Source organism: Taudactylus pleione, unplaced genomic scaffold (assembly GCF_031769625.1).
Source record: "Taudactylus pleione unplaced genomic scaffold, aTauple2 ptg000832l, whole genome shotgun sequence".
In the NCBI taxonomy this organism is placed as follows: domain Eukaryota; kingdom Metazoa; phylum Chordata; class Amphibia; order Anura; family Myobatrachidae; genus Taudactylus; species Taudactylus pleione.
Genome location: NW_028285234.1, coordinates 4,498 through 30,593, shown reverse-complemented (window position 1 = coordinate 30,593; position 26,096 = coordinate 4,498). Strand labels below are relative to the sequence as shown.

Here is a 26,096-nt window from a genome sequence, read left to right as displayed (position 1 = left end):
ACCGGTTGCCCAGCTCTGCCCCATAGTTACTGCCCCACAAACGCTGACACATGACGGATCACTATGAGATTAGGGGGTCGGAGCCAGTGCCCCAGGACACTCTCTGCTTCCCAGCCCCCATCCATTCATTATACCATTGCCCCAACCTGCAGCACATCCCACACACCACATGCAGATCATTCCTAGTGATGAGAGAACGCCAGTGACCCTACAGCCCCAGCACAGGCCCGAGCCGTCATCCTGCACACCCCATGCCTGGTCCCCCGCACTACCCCATGTCTGGCCCCCCGCACTACTCCACGCCTGACCCCCCTACCCGACCCCCTACCCCACACCTGGCCACACGCACACATTCACAGCTATACACAGCTACACACACAGCTACACACACAGTCACATACACAGCTACACACACACACAGTCACATACACAGCTACACACACACACAGTCACATACACAGCTACACACACAGTCACATACACAGCTACACACACACACAGTCACATACACAGCTACACACACACACAGTCACATACACAGCTACACACAGTCACATACACAGCTACACACACACAGTCACATACACAGCTACACACACACAGTCACATACACAGCTACACACACAGTCACATACACAGCTACACACACACAGTCACATACACAGCTACACACACAACCACATACACAGCTACACACAGTCACATACACAGCTACACACAGTCACATACACAGTCACATACACAGCTACACACAGTCACATACACAGCTACACACACAGTCACATACACAGCTACACACAGTCACATACACAGCTACACACATAGTCACATACACAGCTACACACAGTCACATACACAGCTACACACAGTCACATACACAGCTACACACACATACATAGCTACACATAGTCACATACATAGCCACACACAGTCACATACACAGCTACACACAGTCACATACACAGCTACACACACATACATAGCTACACACAGTCACATACACAGCTACACACACATAAATAGCTACACAAACACACAGTAACATACACAGCTACACAGTACACACATATAAATAGCTACACACACAGTCACATACACCGCTACACACACACATAGCTACACAGTCACATACACAGCTACACACACAGTCACATACACAGCTACACAAATATAAATAGCTACACAAACAGTCACATACACAGCTACACACACATACATAGCTACACAAACACACAGTCACATACACAGCTACACACACATAGCTACACAAACAAATAGCTACACAGCTACACACACAGCTACACAAACAGTCACATACACAGCTACACACACATACACAGCTACACAAACACAGTCACATACACAGCTACACACACATACATGGCTACACACAGTCACATACACAGCTACACACACATACATGGCTACACACAGTCACATACACAGCTACAGTCACATACACAGCTACACACACATACATAGCTACACACACAGTCACATATACAGCTACACACAATCACATACACAGCTACACACAAATAGCTACACATAGTTACATACAAAGCTACACACAGTCACATACACAGCTACACACAGTCACATACACAGCTACACATACATAGCTACACACAGTCACATACACAGCTACACACACATACATAGCTACATAAACACACAGTCACATATATAGCTACACACAGTTACATACACAGCTACACACATACACAGCTACACACAGTCACATACACAGCTACACACACATAAATAGCTACACACAGTCACATACACAGCTACACACACATACATAGCTACACAAACAGTCACATATATAGCTACACACACAGTCACATACACAGCTACACACAGTCACATACACAGCTACAAACACATAAATAGCTACACAAACAGTCACATACACAGCTACACACAGTCACATACACAGCTACAGTCACATACACAGCTACACACACTTAAATAGCTACACACAGTTACATACACAGCTACACACAGTCACATACACAGCTACACACACATAAATAGCTACACAAACACAGTCACATACACAGCTACACACAGTCACATACACAGCTACACACACATACATAGCTACACACAGTCACATACACAGCTACACACACATACATAGCAACACAAACAGTCACATATATAGCTACACACACAGTCACATACACAGTTACACATACATAGCTACATAAACACACAGTCACATGCACAGCGACACACAGTCACATACACAGCTACACACACATAAATAGCTACACAAACAGTCACATATATAGCTACACACACAGCTACACACACATAAATAGCTACACACACATACACAGCTACACACAGTCACATACACAGTCACACACACATACATAGCTACACAAACACAGTCACATATATAGCTACACACACAGTCACATACACAGCTACACACAGTCACATACACAGCTACACACACAGTCACATACACAGCTACACACAGCTACACACAGTCACATACACAGCTACACACACATGCATAGCTACACAAACACAGTCACATATATAGCTACACACACAGTCACATACACAGCTACACATACATGGCTACATAAACACACAGTCACATACACAGCTACACACACATAAATAGCTACACAAACAGTCACATACACAGCTACACACAGTCACATACACAGCTACAGTCACATACATATCTACACACAGTCACATACACAGCTACACACACATACATAGCTACACAAACAGTCACATACACAGCTACACACAGTCACATACACAGCTACAGTCACATACATATCTACACACACATACATAGCTACACAAACAGTCACATACACAGCTACACACACTTAAATAGCTACACACAGTTACATACACAGCTACACACATACACAGCTACACACAGTCACATACACAGCTACACACACATACATATCTACACACAGTCACATACACAGCTACACACACATACATAGCTACACAAACAGTCACATACACAGCTACACACACAGTCACATACACAGCTACACACAGTCACATACACAGCTACACAGTCACATACACAGCTACACACACAGTCACATACACAGCTACACACAATCACATACACAGCTACACACACATGCATAGCTACACAAACAGTCACACAGCTACACACATAGCTACACAAACACAGTCACACAGCTACACACATAGCTACACAAACACACAGTCACATATACAGCTACACACAGTCACATACACAGCTACACAAACACACAGTCACATATATAGCTACATACACAGTCACATACACAGCTACACACAGTCACATACACAGCTACACACAGTCACATACACAGCTACACACACATACATAGCTACACAAACAGTCACATATACAGCTACACACACAGTCACATACACAGATACACACACATGCATAGCTACACAAACACACAGTCACATACACAGCTACACATACATAGCTACATAAGCACACAGTCACATACACAGCTACACACACATACATAGCTACTCAAACACACAGTCACATATACAGCTACACACAGTCACATACACAGCTACACACACATAAATAGCTCCACAAACATACCGTCACATACACAGCTACACACCGTCACATACACAGCTACACACAGTCACATACACAGCTACACACACATACATAGCTACACACAGTCACATACACAGCTACACACACATAAATAGCTACACAAACAGTCACATACACAGCTACACACACATACATAGCTACTCAAACACACAGTCACATATACAGCTACACACAGTCACATACACAGCTACACACACATAAATAGCTACACAAACACACCGTCACATACACAGCTACACACCGTCACATACACAGCTACACACAGTCACATACACAGCTACACACACATACATAGCTACACACAGTCACATACACAGCTACACACACATACATAGCTACACACAGTCACATACACAGCTACACACACATAAATAGCTACACAAACACACAGTCACATACACAGCCACACACAGCTACACACATACATAGCTACACACACAGTCACATATACAGCTACACACACATACATAGCTACACAAACACACAGTCACATACACAGCTACACACACATACACAGCTACACAAACACATTCACATATACAGCTACACACTCATACATAGCTACACACAGTCATACACAGCTACACACACATACACAGCTACACACAGTCACATACACAGCTACACACAGTCACATACACAGCTACACACAGTCACATACACAGCCACACACAGTCACATACACAGCTACACATACATACACAGCTACACAGTCACATACACAGCTACACACAGTCACATACACAGCTACACAGTCACATACACAGCTACAGTACACACACACAGTCACACACAGTCACTTACATAGCTACACACACAGTCACATAGCTACACACACAGTCACATACACAGCTACACACAGTCACATACACAGCTACACAGTCACATACACAGCTACACACACAGTCACATACACAGCTACACACAGTCACATACACACACACAGTCACTTACACAGCTACACACTAAAGCGCATTGCTTTGTAGAAGTCGTGGATGGAGGGGGTGTAATAACAGAAGAGGACTTTGGCTTAGAGTGTGAGGTGTGTGCGCTCAGAGGCCTCTATATACTACATGATACCTGCGTTACCTGTACATACAAGTGTAAGGTGCTCATTAATGTAGTGTTATACTAGTGTAACCGTGGTTGGTTGGTGCGCTGTGCTGCCTTCCTGTGTAGCGTTACCACAGAGCGTCTCTGGGTGGTTTATAGAGAGCATGGCTGTCGGCGAGAGGACCCAAGGCATGACAGATAGTGTTGACTGTGGTCAGGGTATTGGTTACTATATGTATTATTACACTGTATTAGGAGATAAACCTTGTGGTTACATTTCCGTTCTGCGCCTGAGCTCTAATTGCAAAGTGTCCTCAGGGGCCCCCCGGAGCCCAGCTTGTGCCCAGCTTTGTAGATTGCGGCTCCACCTAACATGGCACATAATGTAAACCAATAACATCCCACCTACCATCTGCGCTGGGACCCCCAAATCCTTTATTCCAGGCTTATCCTAAATCACCACTCTGCTTATCCTCAAGTATGTTTTGTAAAACCATCAGACTGTCTACGAGTATATGACATTATACAATGCAGAGAGCATTCTAGTGACCTCCTATACAATGCAGAGAACATTCTAGTGACCTCCTATACAATGCAGAGAGCATTCTAGCTACATCTATACACTACTGGTAGTATTCTTGTGACCTTTATGCAATACAGAGAGCATTCTAGTGACCACTACAAGGGACAGAACATTCTAGTGCCTCTATACAATTCAGAAAACATTCTAGTTATCTCTATACAATGCAGTGAGCATTCTATTGACTTCTATACAATACAGTGAGCATTCTATTGACTTCTATACAATACAGTGAGCATTACCTAGAGCATCTCTGACAGATGCTCAGTGCATTAATATTTCTTTTCCATAAACATACATATATAATGCAGAGCTTCAGTGTGATGTTTGTGTATCTTTATTATACATATTATGTCCTATAATGCTAGGTACAGGTATTGATACACTGAATGCTGATATACGGTATACAGTAGCAGTGTGTTCTTTCTGCTGCAATACTGTTAGTGTACATTGCAGAGGAAAGTTTAGGACCTTGTACTTAGTATTACAACTCCAAGACACAACATTATTACCCCTGGTATATGATTACAGCAGAACCCGTGACCTTGGATGGTATAAACATGGGACATAGCTGTGTGTTACTGCTGCCATCTAGCACTGTATGTGGGGATGACATATTACACTGAGGTATTGGGATAGACATGGGTGGGCCGGCAGACCTCCGCAGTAACCACTCTCCCATTCCCTTTATACTCTAGTATTCCCTACAGTGCGCTGGCTCTGTACATGCTTGGAAAGAATGAGGCACACATGCAGTAGCCTGCGCTTTCTGTGCTAGCAGCCGGTTTTCCTCAAATTCCCAATTAGATTTAACTAAACCGGCTACGTTTCTGAAAATCGCTCAGAAATTGTCAGGTTTTTTATGATTGAATTAGGTCAAGAACGTCAATTTATACATTATCCAACATGAGACAGATAGATAAATATATAGAGATATATATACACAGTCAGGTGCATAAATATTGGGACATTGACAGAATTTTAATATTTTGGCCTCTAGTCACCACCACAATGGCTTTGAAATGAAACAAACAAGATGAGCTTTACCTGCAGACTTTCAGATTTAATTTGAGGGTAATTACATCCAAATCAGGTGAACGGTGTAGGAATTACAATGGTTTCTATATGTGCCTCCCACTTTTTAAGGGGCCAAAAGTAATGGGACTATCAACTCAAAAGCTATTTCATGGACAGGTGTGGGCTATTCCCTCATTATTTCATTATCAATTAAGCAGGTAAAAGGTCTGGAGTTGATTCTAGGTGTGACATTTGCATTTGGAATCAGTTGCTGTCGACTCTCAATAAGAGATCCAAAGAGCTGTCACTATCAGTGAAGCAAGCCATCATTAGGCTGAAAAATCAAAGCAAACCCATCAGAGAGATAGCAAAAACATTAGGTGTGGCCAGATCAACTGTTTGGAACATTCTTAAAAAGAAAGAACGCACCGGAGAGCTCAGCAACACCCGGAAGACCACGGAAAACAACTGTGGTGGATGACAGAAGAATTATTTCCCTGGTGAAGAAAAACCCCTTCACAACAGTTGGCCAAATCAAGAAGACTCTCCAGGAGGTAGGTGTATATGTGTCCAAGTCAACAATCAAGAGAAGACTTCACAAGAGTGAATATAGAGGGTTCACCACAAGATGTAAACCATTGGTGAGCCTCAAAAACAGGAAGACCAGATTAGAGTTTGCCAAACAACATCTAAAAAAGCCATTACAGTTCTGGAACAACATCCTATGGACAGATGAGACAAAGATCAACTTGTACCAGAGTGATGGGAAGAGAAGAGCACGGAGAAGGAAAGGAACTGCTCATGATCCAGAACATACCACCTCATCAGTGAAGCATGGTGGTGGTAATGTCATGGCGTGGGCATGTATGGCTGCCAATGGAACTGGTTCCCTTGTATTTATTGATGATGTGACTGCTGACAAAAGCAGCAGAATGAATTCTGAAGTGTTTCGGGCAATATTATATGCTCATATTCAGTCAAATGCTTCAGAACTCATTGGACGGCGCTTCACAGTGCAGATGGACAATGACCCAAAGCATACTGCAAAAGCAACCAGAGAGTTTTTTAAGGCTGAAAAGTGGAATGTTATGCAATGGCCAAGTCAATCCCCTGACCTGAATCTGATTGAGCATGCATTTCACTTGATGAAGACAAAACTGAAGGGAGAATGCCCCAAGAACAAGCAGGAACTGAAGACATTTGCAGTAGAGGCCTGGCAGAGCATCACCAGGGATGAAACCCAGCGTCTGGTGATGTCTATGCGTTCCAGACTTCAGGCTGTAATTGCCTGCAAAGGATTTGCAACAAAGTATTAAAAAGTGAAAGTTAGATTTCGGATTGTTTAGTTTGTCCCATTACTTTTGGCCCCTTAAAAAGTGGGAGGCACATATAGAAACCGTTGTAATTCCTACACCGTTCACCTGATTTGGATGTAATTACCCTCAAATTAAATCTGAAAGTCTGCAGGTAAATCACATCTTGTTTGTTTCATTTCAAAGCCATTGTGGTGGTGAATAGAGGCCAAAATATGACAATTCTGTCAATGTCCCAATATTTATGCACCTGACTGTATGTGTGTGTGTGTATATATATATATAATCTCTATCTATCTTTTATAATAATAATTTGAAACCCATAACATTAACATCGATTTTTATTATATCAAAAATATATGTGACTATTGATGATCGATACATCGCGATCGTCCCGACTTTGACATCCCCGGTGGTTGTTCAGTGTGCTGAGGGGTGGTTCATTTACATTTTCACGGTGGCAGCTCCTCTGAAGGGCCTCCTGGCTGTTCCAGGAAAGTTGGCAAGTATGATATATACTCGCGCAACACACAGGCGTATACGCACCCCCCCCGCGCAGGCGTATACGCACCCCCCCGCGCAGGCATATACGCACCCTCCCCCGCACAGGCGTATACGCACCCTCCCCCGCACAGGCGTATACGCACCCTCCCCCGCACAGGCGTATACGCACCCTCCCCCGCACAGGTGTATACGCACCCTCCCCCGCACAGGCGTATGCACCCCCCCCCCGCACAGGCGTATACGCACCCCCCCCCGCACAGGCGTATACGCACCCCCCCGCACAGGCGTATACGCACCCCCCGCACAGACCTATACATTCACAGAAGATCTGTAAATAGTTCTCCAACATGTTTGGAACAACTTCCCTGACGTGTTCCTTCAAAAACTGTGTACAAGTGTACCTAGGAGAATTGGTGCTGTTTGAAGGCAGATTGTGGTCACACCACATATTGATTTGATTTAGCTTTCTCTTCTGTTCATTCACTTTGCATTTTGTTAATTGATAAAAATAAACTTTTAACATCAACACGTCTATTTCTGAAGGCATTCTAATGCTGGCCATACACGGGACGATTTGTAACACGATTTGGGCAGTTACTAGAGGTTGGACAGACCAATCACTTGAAATAGTTGTATTTTGAGTCTTCTGCGACCCTGATGCGCGTCCCCGCTGTCTAGTTGGATCGCAGATCAGATGGTTTTGCAGAGAGATCTCAACTGATCGTGTAGGAACTGACACACATTATGTGATGCGATTGATCAAATCGTATGGTCCTACAGTATGGATATAGTTGCATTTTAAATACAAATCGTCCTGTATCTGACGGGAAATCGTACAACTGATCTGACCAACTTTTGCACGTGTGTGTGTGTGTGTGTGTATGTGTATAGATGTGTGTATATATGTATATGTGTGTGTATTCAGTATGATGCGGCCGGCGGTTCAAATCCCAACAGCACTGACAATCCCGATCGTCCCCAGATAAGTATTCTCTAACCTATTCTACCCCCTAACCCTCCCTTAGGGGTGCCTAACCCTAACCCCCCCCTTCCCCTAGCCTAAACCTAACTTCCCGGGGGGGTGTCTAACCCCAAGTCCCCCGGGAACCCTAAACCTAACCTCCCCCCCCCCCGCACGGCTGTCTGCGCCCGTCGCCCAACCTACCTTCGATCGGTAAGCCGGGTGTCGGGCTCCCAGTGTAGGGAAAATGACAGGCGTCGGGATTTCGATGCCTCTCATTTTACCCTTGCTGCGATTATACAGTCGGGAAGCCGGCAGTCAGGATTCCGTCCATCGGCTTCCCGACTGTTTCGCGTGTGTGTGTATATAATTTGTATATATTTATATTATTTGTATTATGTATGTGTGGAGAGTTATGGTAAAACCTACTTTGGCTAACTCTTTCCTCAAAGTCCATAGGGCTCCACAGGGGAGACAATGGGGATGTCCCAAAGCAGTTGTTCAAGGACGGGGACGCTCCTGAGCTGATAGGATGCTTCCTTCGGGCATAGGGTTCTCCTGAGAGGCAAATGGTGTGGACAGAAGACCATGTAGCCGCCTTGGAGTTGGTAGGCTGAGGCACCACGCCGTGCTGCCCATGAGGGACCCACAGAGTGAGTAGAATGAGCAGACACTTTATCTGGCACAGGAAGGCCAGACTGCGGGTAAGCCTGTGAGATAGTCATGTGAATCCATCTGGCCAGAGTCTGTTTGTTAGCTGCTCATCCCTTCTTGTGGAATCCATATAGGACAAATAGGGAGTCCGATTTCCTGATGGAAGTAGTACGGTCCATGTAGATCTTCAGACCACATCCAAAGAGGCCTCACCTGCCGAGAGGTCTGGTGATTGAAAGGCCGGAACCACAATTTCCTCATTCAGGTGGAAGCGATAAACCACCTTGGGAAGGAAGATCAGAGTATCAGTGACGTCAGGGCCCTTTGTTCTGGCTACATAAATTGGAAGTGTGTTGTTGTGTCTGAAGGCCATAAGATCCACCTCCGGAAGACTCCATTTGTCCACCAAAAGCTGAAAGACTTCTGGATGTAGAGCCCATTCTCCTGCATGCACGTCGTGACAGTTGAGGAAATCTGCCTCCCAAATGAGAATCACCGGGATGAACACTGCAGAGTTGTCTGGGAGATTGTGTTCGACCCAGGTGAGAATGCGGGACACTTCTGTCATTGCTGACTGACTTCGAGTTCCCCCTAGGTGACTGAGGCAGGCCACAGCCTTGGCGTTGTCTGACTGTACTTGTACTGACCTGTTTTTCAGAATATTCAGAGCCAGACTGAGCGCTGTGTAGATGGCTCGAAGTTCCAGGATGTTGATTGGCAACACTGCCTCGACTGAGGACCATCGGCCCTGGAAGGAGTGCTGGCCACTTACTGCACCTCACTTTCGGAGGCTTGTGTCCGTGGTTAGGAGAGCCCAGTCCGGGATCCAAAAGGGACAACCCTGGTTCAAATGGGAAGTCTGTAGCCACCAGGCTAGGGACAGGCGAACCTCTGGGGGAGGCTCATTATCTGGGATTTCAGCAGATGGGGTAGCAGTTCCATCTGGAAAGGATCAGGTGTTGGAGGGGCCTGGAGTGAAACTGGGCTAACTCCACAATGTCGAAGGTGGAGACCATTGATTCCAAGGCCTGAATTGAGGAGTGAATCGACACTATGCAATTGTGAAGCAGTCTGCGTAGTCTGTGCTGTGGTGCTGAAATATTGTCCGCCGTTAGGAAGATTCTTTGAACTTGAGAGTCCAGGAGGGATCCCAAATGTACCATCCTTTGAGAATGTGTCAGGGAAGACACTTTCCAGTTGATCAGCCAACCGTGCATTTGTAGAAAGGCAACTGCTACCTGCAGATGGCGGTGAAGAGTTTCTGGGGAGCTGGCCAACAGCAAGAGATCATCCAAGTATGGGAGCAGTCTGATCTCTTGACGACGAAGATAGGCCCACCATAACTGCCATGATCTTGGTAAACACCCGGGGGGGCGTTGAAAGGCCAACGGCAGAGCCTGAAATTGGTAATGTTGCTGTAGCATAGCAAACCGGAGATATTGTTGATGAGAAGGTGCTATAGGTACATGTAGGTAACTGTCCTGAATGTCCAGAGACACCATAAAATCCCCAGGTTCCATAGCTAGGATAAACTTGTTCAGAGACTTGAGGTTGAGGATAGGCCGATGAGACCCATTGGGCTTCTGAACTAAGAAAAGGGTAGAATAATAGCCCTTGCCTCGTTATGAGGGGACCTGAATTATTACTCCTGAATTCTGTAAGGGCTGAATGGCTTTTTGGAGCAGCAGAGTCTTGGTTGAGTCCGATGGAGGTCCTGTACAAAAGAACTGGGGTCGCCTCAGGAAGTAGAGGGCATATCCGTGGGAGACCACTTCTCTTCCCCAGGCATGTGACGTAGTTTGATGCCAAACTTGGGCGAATTGAAGTCGGCCTACCACCTTGGGAGCTCCCAGGGAGAGCCCTGTCCTGTCAGGCTGTAGGCTTGTCCTCCGACTTGGCAGATGGACGTCTAGTAGTAGCCCAGGTCTGTTTGCCCCTAGGCTTGGAGGCCTTGGCTGATGTCTGTTGCCATGGAAAGGACTGATCCTTGGATTTGCCTTGAGGGCGAAAGGATGACGTCTGCGGATTTGTATTATATGCAGAGGGCAGGAACGCCGTCTTGTTAGTCGCCAAAGTAGTCATAATTTTATCTAATTCTGGACCAAATAGGATGTCTCCTGCATAAGGCAGAGACTCTAAAGCCCGTTTTGATTCTGAATCTGCTTTCCAGGAACGTAGCCAAAGAATATGGCGGGCCACTACCGAAGTGGCAGATATCCTGGAGGCCAGGAGAGCTGTATCCAGAACTGCTTCACCTAAGGAGGAGGCTGCATCTCTAATGTGAGATATGTAGGACAGCTGTTCCATGAAAGCATCAGGGGGAAAGGTCTCTTCTAGGGCCTCTGCCCAACTCTCAATGGCTTTTGCCACCCAGGCCGTAGCCCTAGCAGGATGAGTAATAGCTCCTGTAAGAGAGTATATAGATTTATGACAAGCTTCTATCCATCTATCTGTAGTCTCCTTCAAGGAGGTTTAGTGTGAATGGGTAAGGTAGCGTTCTTAACTAGGCGTGTCACGTGTGAATCCACTGCTGGGGGAACTTCCCGTTTAGTACAATCACTTTCCGGGAGAGGGTAAAAGGAACTTAACGTTTTGGTACCTGAAACCTATTACCGGGCATATTCCATGCGTCACTGATGTGATCAGACAGCTGGTCAGAGTGAGGGAATTCTGGTAAAATGACCTTTTATCGGTTAAACAGTGCGTGTTTTATCTTAGGAGCGGGTTCTCTCTCTTCTATTAGTAATACAGATATTACAGCTCTCACAAGTGCAGGTATATTTAGTGTAGAGGGGGCTCCTCATCTCCTGAGACGGGTGGGGATCATTAGGTCTACGGTAATAGGGGGTCATGGCCTAATAGCGGGAGGCGTGGCCATGCCCCCTTGCCGATAGACAAAAAATAAAATTTGCAGCGCCGCGCAGCGGCGCTGTGTGCTATAGAGAGGGGGGTCGCTCTGAGTCCCCTCAGCCTGGCGGAAGACAAAGGGGTGGCGTGATCAGTGTGATCGCTCCCCCGCACAGGCATAGGAGACTGCTGTGGCTGCGCTGGGGGGGCGGCGCCGGACCTGGGCCCCTGCCGGGCCCCTCAGAAAGCCTGGGCCCGGGTAATCTGTACCCGCTCCCCCCCTCTCGGTGCCTCTGGGTCTACATTGTCTAGATAGACAATGTTTCGGTAGACAATGGAAGATGGACAGGCAATAGATAGACAGGGTCTGAAGGTCAACACGTAACAAGGTCTACATGTAACAAGGTCGACACGAACTGTAGGTCGACACACTAAAGGTCGACACAATGTAGACCTAATGACCGGATACCTCCTGAGTCGGAGTGAGAGAGATCTGCTTCCCCAGATGATATCTTCCTGACCCACACAGTTATCTGATTCTGAGATATCATCGTACGTTTAGTAGGCTTAGTATGTAACCTCACTATATATGGCAGTGTGTAGTGTGCAACCGTGCTATATAGTATGTGATCGTCCTCACACTTAAATAGCAGATGTGAGGTACAGTGAACCCCCAATATCTTAGTATGTCAGAGTATAGCAGAAAAAAGGCAGTATAGCAAATAGAGATTGCATGGCGCCATAGAGATGATCCCAATTGTATATGTGTGTGTGTGTATATATGTGTGTATATATGTATGTGTATGTATGTGTGTGTATGTGTATATGTGTGTATATATATATATATATATATATATATATATATATATTATAATGGGGGATAGGTGCAATCAGGGAGATGTTACTATTTCAGGAAGTCTCGTCTCGTCCACGTCCCCCCAGGTGAATGTCAGTCACACCTCTGTACCACATTCCTCACCCCCAGGCACATGGATCCCTATCACAGACAGAGCAGATGACAGACCGGAGGCTGTCGGGGAAATTCCCTTTGCTAAGACTGATCCACGTGTGACTCCTGCCTTGTGGAGGGCGCTCAGGTCCTCAGGTCTAGTACGGTGCTAATAATGGAACCTGTTCTGGGTCTCCATAATGCTAAATACACTTTACTCACTGTAACACAAACACACCATGGGCGGGATGTATCACTAGTATAGGGGGCGGGATGTATCACTAGTATAGGGGGCGGGATGTATCACTAGCATAGGGGGCGGGATGTATCACTAGCATAGGGGGCGGGATGTATCACTAGCATAGGGGGCGGGATGTATCACTAGCATAGGGGGTGGGATGTATCACTAGCATAGGGGGCAGGATGTATCACTAGCATAGGGGGCGGGATGTATCACTAGCATAGGGGGCGGGATGTATCACTAGTATAGGGGAGATGTATCACTAGTATAGGGGGCGGAATGTATCACTAGTATAGGGGAGATGTATCACTAGTATAGGGGGCGGGATGTATCACTAGTATAGGGGGCGGGATGTATCACTAGCATAGGGGGCAGGATGTATCACTAGCATAGGGGGCGGGATGTATCACTAGCATAGGGGGCGGGATGTATCACTAGTATAGGGGAGATGTATCACTAGTATAGGGGGCGGATTGTATCACTAGTATAGGGGAGATGTATCACTAGTATAGGGGGCGGGATGTATCACTAGTATAGGGGGCGGGATGTATCACTAGTATAGGGGGCGGGATGTATCACTAGTATAGGGGAGATGTATCACTAGTATAGGGGGCGGGATGTATCACTAGTATAGGGGGCGGGATTTATCACTAGTATAGGGGAGATGTATCACTAGCATAGGTGGCGGGATGTATCACTAGTATAGGGGGCGGGATGTATCACTAGTATAGGGGAGATTTATCACTAGCATAGGGGGCGGGATGTATCACTAGCATAGGGGGCGGGATGTATCACTAGCATAGGGGGCGGGATGTATCACTAGTATAGGGGAGATGTATCACTAGTATAGGGGGGGAGATGTATCACTAGCACGCAGGATGTATCACTAGCACTGGGGGTGGGATGTATCACTAGCACTGGGGGTGGGATGTATCACTAGCACAGGGGGCGGGATGTATCACTAGCATAGGGGGTGGGATGTATCACTAGCATAGGGGGCGGGATGTATCACTAGCATAGGGGGCGGGATGTATCACTAGCATAGGGGGCGGGATGTATCACTAGCATAGGGGGCGGGATGTATCACTAGTATAGGGGGCGGGATGTATCACTAGTATAGGGGAGATGTATCACTAGTATAGGGGGCGGGATGTATCACTAGTATAGGGGGCGGGATGTATCACTAGTATAGGGGAGATGTATCACTAGCACGCAGGATGTATCACTAGCATTGGGGGCGGGATGTATCACTAGCACAGGGGGCAGGATGTATCACTAGCATAGGGGGCGGGATGTATCACTAGCATAGGGGGCGGGATGTATCACTAGCATAGGGGGCGGGATGTATCACTAGCATAGGGGGCGGGATGTATCACTAGTATAGGGGAGATGTATCACTAGTATAGGGGGCGGGATGTATCACTAGTATAGGGGGCGGGATGTATCACTAGTATAGGGGGCGGGATGTATCACTAGCATAGGGGGCGGGATGTATCACTAGCATAGGGGGCGGGATGTATCACTAGTATAGGGGAGATGTATCACTAGTATAGGGGGCGGATTGTATCACTAGTATAGGGGAGATGTATCACTAGTATAGGGGGCGGGATGTATCACTAGTATAGGGGGCGGGATGTATCACTAGTATAGGGGGCGGGATGTATCACTAGTATAGGGGAGATGTATCACTAGTATAGGGGGCGGGATGTATCACTAGTATAGGGGGCGGGATTTATCACTAGTATAGGGGAGATGTATCACTAGCATAGGTGGCGGGATGTATCACTAGTATAGGGGGCGGGATGTATCACTAGTATAGGGGAGATTTATCACTAGCATAGGGGGCGGGATGTATCACTAGCATAGGGGGCGGGATGTATCACTAGCATAGGGGGCGGGATGTATCACTAGTATAGGGGAGATGTATCACTAGTATAGGGGGGGAGATGTATCACTAGCACGCAGGATGTATCACTAGCACTGGGGGTGGGATGTATCACTAGCACAGGGGGCAGGATGTATCACTAGCATAGGGGGCGGGATGTATCACTAGCATAGGGGGCGGGATGTATCACTAGCATAGGGGGCGGGATGTATCACTAGCATAGGGGGCGGGATGTATCACTAGCATAGGGGGCGGGATGTATCACTAGCATAGGGGGCGGGATGTATCACTAGTATAGGGGGCGGGATGTATCACTAGTATAGGGGAGATGTATCACTAGTATAGGGGGCGGGATGTATCACTAGTATAGGGGGCGGGATGTATCACTAGTATAGGGGAGATGTATCACTAGCACGCAGGATGTATCACTAGCATTGGGGGCGGGATGTATCACTAGCATAGGGGGCGGGATGTATCACTAGCATAGGGGGCGGGATGTATCACTAGCATAGGGGGCGGGATGTATCACTAGCATAGGGGGCGGGATGTATCACTAGTATAGGGGAGATGTATCACTAGTATAGGGGGCGGGATGTATCACTAGTATAGGGGGCGGGATGTATCACTAGTATAGGGGAGATGTATCACTAGCATAGGTGGCGGGATGTATCACTAGTATAGGGGGCGGGATGTATTACTAGTATAGGGGGATGTATCACTAGCATAGGGGGCGGGATGTATCACTAGTATAGGGGGCGGGATGTATCACTAGTATAGGGGATTTATATCACTATAGGGCTTGGGACATCGCCCCCTCTCTCCCAGGCTTGGGACATCGCCTCCTCTCTCCCAGGCTTGGGACATCGCCCCCTCTCTCCCAGGCTTGGGACATCGCCCCCTCTCTCCCAGGCTTGGGACATCGCCCCCTCTCTCCCAGGCTTGGGACATCTCCCTGGGGGGGATGGAGGGACCTGCTGTGATATCTGCTCTGATCCCTCCATAGTAAATTTAGGGGATATTTAATATTAGCAGGGAAATGCTGCAAACATGTAATAATAAAATGGCCCCTTACAGCGTAGTCTCCTCTGGTATAGTACATGCGGCACCCTGTACACTGACGCTGTCACCCATGTATTACACATCACTACTTACCTCTGTATTACACTGGTATAGTACATGCGGCACCCTGTACACTGACGCTGTCACCCATGTATTACACATCACTACTTACCTCTGTATTACACTGGTATAGTACATGCGGCACCCTGTACACTGACGCTGTCACCCATGTATTACACATCACTACTTATCTCTGTATTACACTGGTATAGTACATGCGGCACCCTGTACACCGACGCTGTCACCCATGTATTACACGTATCACTACTTACCTCTGTATTACACTGGTATAGTACATGCGGCACCCTGTACACTGACGCTGTCACCCATGTATTACACGCATCACTACTTACCTCTGTATTACACTGGTATAGTACATGCGGCACCCTGTACACTGACGCTGTCACCCATGTATTACACGCATCACTACTTACCTCTGTATTACACTGGTATAGTACATGCGGCACCCTGTACACTGACGCTGTCACCCATGTATTACGCATCACTTCTTACCTCTGTATTACACTGGTATAGTACATGCCGCACCCTGTACACCGACGCTGTCACCCATGTATTACGCATCACTACTTACCTCTGTATTACACTGGTATAGTACATGCCGCACCCTGTACACCGACGCTGTCAACCATGTATTACGCATCACTACTTACCTCTGTATTACACTTGTATAGTACATGCAGCACCCTGTACACTGACTCTGTCACCCATGTATTACACGCATCACTACTTACCTCTGTATTACACTGGTATAGTACATGCGGCACCCTGTACACTGACGCTGTCACCCATGTATTACACGCATCACTACTTACCTCTGTTTTACACTGGTATAGTACATGCGGCACCCTGTACACTGACGCTGTCACCCATGTATTACACGCATCACTACTTACCTCTGTATTACACTGGTATAGTACATGCGGCACCCTGTACACTGACGCTGTCACCCATGTATTACACGCATCACTACTTACCTCTGTATTACACTGGTATAGTACATGCCGCACCCTGTACACCGACGCTGTCACCCATGTATTACACGCATCACTACTTACCTCTGTATTACACTGGTATAGTACATGCGGCACCCTGTACACTGACACACTCACCCATGTATTACACGCATCACTTCTTACCTCTGTATTACACTGGTATAGTACATGCGGCACCCTGTACACCGACGCTGTCACCCATGTATTACACGTATCACTACTTACCTCTGTATTACACTGGTATAGTACATGCGGCACCCTGTACACTGACACACTCACCCATGTATTACACCTATCACTACTTACCTCTGTATTACACTGGTATAGTACATGCGGCACCCTGTACACTGACGCTGTCACCCATGTATTACACGCATCACTACTTACCTCTGTATTACACTGGTATAGTACATGCGGCACCCTGTACACTGACGCTGTCACCCATGTATTACACATCACTACTTATCTCTGTATTACACTGGTATAGTACATGCGACACCCTGTACACTGACGCTGTCACCCATGTATTACACGCATCACTACTTACCTCTGTATTACACTGGTATAGTACATGCGACACCCTGTACACTGACGCTGTCACCCATGTATTACACGCATCACTTCTTACCTCTGTATTACACTGACACATTACACGCTTGTATTTTACATATCAGTTCTTACCCCTTTATTATACTGGCATATTACACTGTTATATTAAATTACACACAGCACTCATTACCCCTATATTACACTGACATATTACCCTGTTCTATTACGCACAGCACTCATATGCCAGTGTAATAGAACAGTGTAATATGCCAGTGTAATATAGGGTAAATGAGTGCTCTGTGTAATATGCCAGAGTAATATAGGGGTAATCACACTGTTATATTGTACATAGCAAATTTTACCCCTATATTACACTGGCATATTACACACAGCACTCATTTCCCCTATATTACATATAACACTGTTATATTACACTGTTATATTATACACAGCACTTCTACATCTATATTACACTTATATTATACACAGCACTGAATCCCATCTATATTACACTGTTATATCACACACAGCACTTCTTACCCCTATATTACACTGTTATATTATACACAGCACTTCTTACCCCTATATTACACTGTTATATTATACACAGCACTTCTTACCCCTATATTACACTGTTATATTTTACACAGCACTTCTTACCCCTATATTACACTGTTATATTATACACAGCACTTCCACATCTATATTACACTCTTATATTATACACAGCACTTCTTACCCCTATATTACTGTTATATTATACACAGCACTCCTTACCCCTATATTACACTGTTATATTATACACAGCACTCCTTACCCCTATATTACACTGTTATATTATACACAGAACTTCTTACCCCTATATTACACTGTTATATTACACACAGCACTTCTTACCACTATATTACACTGTTATATTACACACAGCACTTCTTACCCCTATATTACACTGTTATATTATACACAGCACTTCCACGTCTATATTACACTCTTATATTATACACAGCACTTCTTACCCCTATATTACACTGTTATATTACACACAGCACTTCTTGCCCCTATATTACACTGTTATATTATACACAGCACTTCTTACCCCTATATTACACTGTTATATTACACACAGCACTTCTTACCCCTATATTACACTGTTATATTACACACAGCACTTCTTACCCCTATATTACACTGTTATATTACACACAGCACTTCTTACCCCTATATTACACTGTTATATTACACACAGCACTTCCACATCTATATTACACTGTTATATTATACACAGCACTTCTTACCCCTATATTACACACAGCACTTCTTGCCCCTATATAACACTGTTACATTATACACAGCACTTCTTACCCCTATATTACACTGTTATATTATACACAGCACTTCTTACCCCTATATTACACTGTTATATTACACACAGCACTTCCACATCTATATTACACTGTTATATTATACACAGCACTTCTTACCCCTATATTACACTGTTATATTATACACAGCACTTCTTACCCCTATATTACACTGTTATATTATACACAGCACTTCTTACCCCTATATTACACTGTTATATTATACACAGCACTTCTTACCCCTATATTACACTGTTATATTATACACAGCACTTCTTACCACTATATTACACTGTTACATTACACACAGCACTTGTTTCTTCTGTATTACACTGTTATATTACACACAGCACTTCTTGCCCCTATATTACACTGTTACATTACACACAGCACTTCTTGCCCCTATATTACACTGTTATATTACACACAGCACTTCTTACCACTATATTACACTGTTATATTACACACAGCACTTCTTACCCCTATATTACACTGTTACATTACACACAGCACTTCTTGCCCCTATATTACACTGTTACATTACACACAGCACTTCTTGCCCCTATATTACACTGTTATATTATACACAGCACTTCTTACCACTATATTACACTGTTATATTACACACAGCACTTCTTACCCCTATATTACACTGTTACATTACACACAGCACTTCTTGCCCCTATATTACACTGTTATATTATACACAGCACTTCTTACCCCTATATTACACTGTTATATTACACACAGCACTTCTTACCCCTATATTACACTGTTATATTACACACAGCACTTCTTGCCCCTATATTACACTGTTACATTACACACAGCACTTCTTACCCCTATATTACACTGTTATATTACACACAGCACTTCTTACCATTATATAACACTGTTACATTACACACAGCACTTCTTACCCCTATATTACACTGTTATATTACACACAGCACTTCCCACTATATTACACTGTTATATTACACACAGCACTTCCACATCTATATTACACTGTTATATTATACACAGCACTTCTTACCATTATATAACACTGTTACATTACACACAGCACTTCTTACCCCTATATTACACTGTTATATTACACACAGCACTTCCCACTATATTACACTGTTATATTACACACAGCACTTCCACATCTATATTACACTGTTATATTATACACAGCACTTCTTACCCCTATATTACACTGTTATATTATACACAGCACTTCTTACCCCTATATTACACTGTTACATTACACACAGCACTTCTTACCCCTATATTACACTGTTACATTACACACAGCACTTCTTGCCCCTATATTACACTGTTATATTATACACAGCACTTCTTACCCCTATATTACACTGTTATATTACACACAGCACTTCTTACCCCTATATTACACTGTTACATTACACACAGCACTTCTTACCCCTATATTACACTGTTATATTACACACAGCACTTCTTACCCCTATATTACACTGTTATATTACACACAGCACTTCTTGCCCCTATATTACACTGTTATATTATACACAGCACTTCTTACCATTATATTACACTGTTATATTACACACAGCACTTCCACATCTATATTACACTGTTATATTACACACAGCACTTCTTGCCCCTATATAACACTGTTACATTACACACAGCACTTCTTGCCCCTATATTACACTGTTACATTACACACAGCACTTCTTGCCCCTATATTACACTGTTACATTACACACAGCACTTCTTACATCTATATTACACTGTTACATTACACACAGCACTTCTTACCCCTATATTACACACAGCACTTCTTACCCCTATATTACACACAGCACTTCTTACCCCTATATTACACTGTTATATTACACACAGCACTTCTTGCCCCTATATTACACTGTTATATTACACACAGCACTTCTTGCCCCTATATTACACTGTTATATTACACACAGCACTTCTTGCCCCTATATTACACTGTTATATTACACACAGCACTTCTTGCCCCTATATTACACTGTTATATTACACACAGCACTTCTTGCCCCTATATTACACTGTTACATTACACACAGCACTTCTTACCCCTATATTACACTGTTACATTACACACAGCACTTCTTGCCCCTATATTACACTGTTACATTACACACAGCACTTCTTACCCCTATATTACACTGTTATATTACACACAGCACTTCTTACCATTATATTACACTGTTACATTACACACAGCACTTCTTACCCCTATATTACACTGTTATATTACACACAGCACTTCTTACCCCTATATTACACTGTTATATTACACACAGCACTTCTTACTCCTATATTACACTGTTATATTACACACAGCACTTCTTACCCCTATATTACACTGTTATATTACACACAGCACTTCTTACCCCTATATTACACTGTTACATTACACACAGCACTTCTTACCCCTATATTACACTGTTATATTACACACAGCACTTCTTACCCCTATATTACACTGTTATATTACACACAGCACTTCTTACCCCTATATTACACTGTTATATTACACACAGCACTTCTTACCCCTATATTACACTGTTATATTACACACAGCACTTCTTACCCCTATATTACACTGTTACATTACACACAGCACTTCTTACCCCTATATTACACTGTTACATTACACACAGCACTTCTTACCCCTATTATACACTGTTATATTACACACAGCACTTCTTACCCCTATATTACACTGTTATATTACACACAGCACTTCTTACCCCTATATTACACTGTTATATTACACACAGCACTTGTTTCTTCTGTATTACACCCCTATATTGCATGCAGTGCCTCTTACCTCACTATTACGCCTGTGTTGCTGAGCCTCTCTGGCTGGATGTCTCCCTCCCCTGTGGAATCCAGAGGGCTGGGGACTGGGAATGTCCTCGCTGCCAGTTCTCACAGCCACATCCTGAATCCCAGCATTGTCTGTGAGATGAGGACATTGCACGTGTCCCAATGACTGGGGCTGAGTCACAGAGTGACAGGTGACAGACACATTATACATTCATCATATAAGAGCTGGAGGAGAACTCTATATACATCACTATAACTTCTTCTCTGCTCTCCTGTACGCTCACCCTCAGCTTCTTCTCTGCTCTCCTGTACCCTCACCCTCAGCTTCTTCTCTGCTCTCCCGTACGCTCACCCTCAGCTTCTTCTCTGCTCTCCTGTACGCTCACCCTCAGCTTCTTCTCTGCTCTCCTGTACGCTCACCCTCAGCTTCTTCTCTGCTCTCCCGTACTCTCACCCTCAGCTTCTTCTCTGCTCTCCCGTACTCTCACCCTCAGCTTCTTCTCTGCTCTCCGGTACGCTCACCCTCAGCTTCTTCTCTGCTCTCCCGTACGCTCACCCTCAGCTTCTTCTCTGCTCTCCCGTACGCTCACCCTCAGCTTCTTCTCTGCTCTCCCGTACGCTCACCCTCAGCTTCTTCTCTGCTCTCCTGTACGCTCACCCTCAGCTTCTTCTCTGCTCTCCCGTACGCTCACCCTCAGCTTCTTCTCTGCTCTCCTGTACGCTCACCCTCAGCTTCTTCTCTGCTCTCCCGTACTCTCACCCTCAGCTTCTTCTCTGCTCTCCGGTACGCTCACCCTCAGCTTCTTCTCTGCTCTCCTGTACGCTCACCCTCAGCTTCTTCTCTGCTCTCCGGTACGCTCACCCTCAGCTTCTTCTCTGCTCTCCCATACGCTCACCCTCAGCTTCTTCTCTGCTCTCCCGTACGCTCACCCTCAGCTTCTTCTCTGCTCTCCCGTACGCTCACCCTCAGCTTCTTCTCTGCTCTCCCGTACGCTCACCCTCAGCTTCTTCTCTGCTCTCCCGTACGCTCACCCTCAGCTTCTTCTCTGCTCTCCTGTACGCTCACCCTCAGCTTCTTCTCTGCTCTCCCGTACTCTCACCCTCAGCTTCTTCTCTGCTCTCCCGTACGCTCACCCTCAGCTTCTTCTCTGCTCTCCTGTACGCTCACCCTCAGCTTCTTCTCTGCTCTCCTGTACTCTCACCCTCAGCTTCTTCTCTGCTCTCCTGTACGCTCACCCTCAGCTTCTTCTCTGCTCTCCCGTACTCTCACCCTCAGCTTCTTCTCTGCTCTCCCGTACGCTCACCCTCAGCTTCTTCTCTGCTCTCCCGTACGCTCACCCTCAGCTTCTTCTCTGCTCTCCTGTACCCTCACCCTCAGCTTCTTCTCTGCTCTCCCGTACGCTCACCCCTCAGCTTCTTCTCTGCTCTCCTGTACGCTCACCCTCAGCTTCTTCTCTGCTCTCCTGTACGCTCACCCTCATCAGCTTCTTCTCTGCTCTCCTGTACGCTCACCCTCAGCTTCTTCTCTGCTCTCCTGTACGCTCACCCTCAGCTTCTTCTCTGCTCTCCTGTACGCTCACCCTCAGCTTCTTCTCTGCTCTCCCGTACTCTCACCCTCAGCTTCTTCTCTGCTCTCCCGTACGCTCACCCTCAGCTTCTTCTCTGCTCTCCTGTACGCTCACCCTCAGCTTCTTCTCTGCTCTCCTGTACGCTCACCCTCAGCTTCTTCTCTGCTCTCCTGTACGCTCACCCTCAGCTTCTTCTCTGCTCTCCCGTACCCTCACCCTCAGCTTCTTCTCTGCTCTCCTGTACGCTCACCCTCAGCTTCTTCTCTGCTCTCCTGTACGCTCACCCTCAGCTTCTTCTCTGCTCTCCCGTACGCTCACCCTCAGCTTCTTCTCTGCTCTCCCGTACGCTCACCCTCAGCTTCTTCTCTGCTCTCCCGTACCCTCACCCTCAGCTTCTTCTCTGCTCTCCCGTACGCTCACCCTCAGCTTCTTCTCTGCTCTCCCGTACGCTCACCCTCAGCTTCTTCTCTGCTCTCCTGTACGCTCACCCTCAGCTTCTTCTCTGCTCTCCCGTACGCTCACCCTCAGCTTCTTCTCTGCTCTCCCGTACGCTCACCCTCAGCTTCTTCTCTGCTCTCCCGTACGCTCACCCTCAGCTTCTTCTCTGCTCTCCCGTACTCTCACCCTCAGCTTCTTCTCTGCTCTCCTGTACCCTCACCCTCAGCTTCTTCTCTGCTCTCCTGTACGCTCACCCTCAGCTTCTTCTCTGCTCTCCCGTACGCTCACCCTCAGCTTCTTCTCTGCTCTCCCGTACCCTCACCCTCAGCTTCTTCTCTGCTCTCCCGTACCGCTCACCCTCAGCTTCTTCTCTGCTCTCCCGTACCTCACCCTCAGCTTCTTCTCTGCTCTCCTGTACGCTCACCCTCAGCTTCTTCTCTGCTCTCCCGTACGCTCTCCCCTCAGCTTCTTCTCTGCTCTCCCTGTACGCTCACCCCTCAGCTTCTTCTCTGCTCTCCCGTACGCTCACCCTCAGCTTCTTCTCTGCTCTCCCGTACTCTCACCCTCAGCTTCTTCTCTGCTCTCCTGTACGCTCACCCTCAGCTTCTTCTCTGCTCTCCCGTACGCTCACCCTCAGCTTCTTCTCTGCTCTCCCGTACTCTCACCCTCAGCTTCTTCTCTGCTCTCCCGTACGCTCACCCTCAGCTTCTTCTCTGCTCTCCCGTACGCTCACCCTCAGCTTCTTCTCTGCTCTCCCGTACGCTCACCCTCAGCTTCTTCTCTGCTCTCCTGTACGCTCACCCTCAGCTTCTTCTCTGCTCTCCCGTACGCTCACCCTCAGCTTCTTCTCTGCTCTCCCGTACTCTCACCCTCAGCTTCTTCTCTGCTCTCCCTGTACGCTCACCCTCAGCTTCTTCTCTGCTCTCCCGTACGCTCACCCTCAGCTTCTTCTCTGCTCTCCCGTACGCTCACCCTCAGCTTCTTCTCTGCTCTCCCGTACGCTCACCCTCAGCTTCTTCTCTGCTCTCCCGTACGCTCACCCTCAGCTTCTTCTCTGCTCTCCCGTACGCTCACCCTCAGCTTCTTCTCTGCTCTCCCGTACGCTCACCCTCAGCTTCTTCTCTGCTCTCCCGTACGCTCACCCTCAGCTTCTTCTCTGCTCTCCCGTACGCTCACCCTCAGCTTCTTCTCTGCTCTCCCGTACGCTCACCCTCAGCTTCTTCTCTGCTCTCCCTGTACGCTCACCCTCAGCTTCTTCTCTGCTCTCCCTGTACGCTCACCCTCAGCTTCTTCTCTGCTCTCCCGTACGCTCACCCTCAGCTTCTTCTCTGCTCTCCCGTACGCTCACCCTCAGCTTCTTCTCTGCTCTCCCGTACGCTCACCCTCAGCTTCTTCTCTGCTCTCCCGTACGCTCACCCTCAGCTTCTTCTCTGCTCTCCCGTACGCTCACCCTCAGCTTCTTCTCTGCTCTCCCGTACGCTCACCCTCAGCTTCTTCTCTGCTCTCCCGTACGCTCACCCTCAGCTTCTTCTCTGCTCTCCCGTACGCTCACCCTCAGCTTCTTCTCTG

At 46.3% G+C, this 26,096-nt stretch overlaps 1 protein-coding gene across 1 annotated transcript in view; it reads right to left on the bottom strand.

The window, feature by feature from the left end:
* LOC148474553 (adhesion G protein-coupled receptor G1-like) overlaps positions 1 to 22,621 on the bottom strand; it is a 374,935-nt gene extending 352,314 nt beyond the window's left edge. The window contains exon 1 of the mRNA XM_088458431.1: positions 22,523 to 22,621. The gene's annotated coding sequence lies outside the window, so the exon portion shown is untranslated. The remainder of the gene's footprint in view (positions 1 to 22,522) is intronic.
* Positions 22,622 to 26,096: the final 3,475 nt, after the last annotated feature.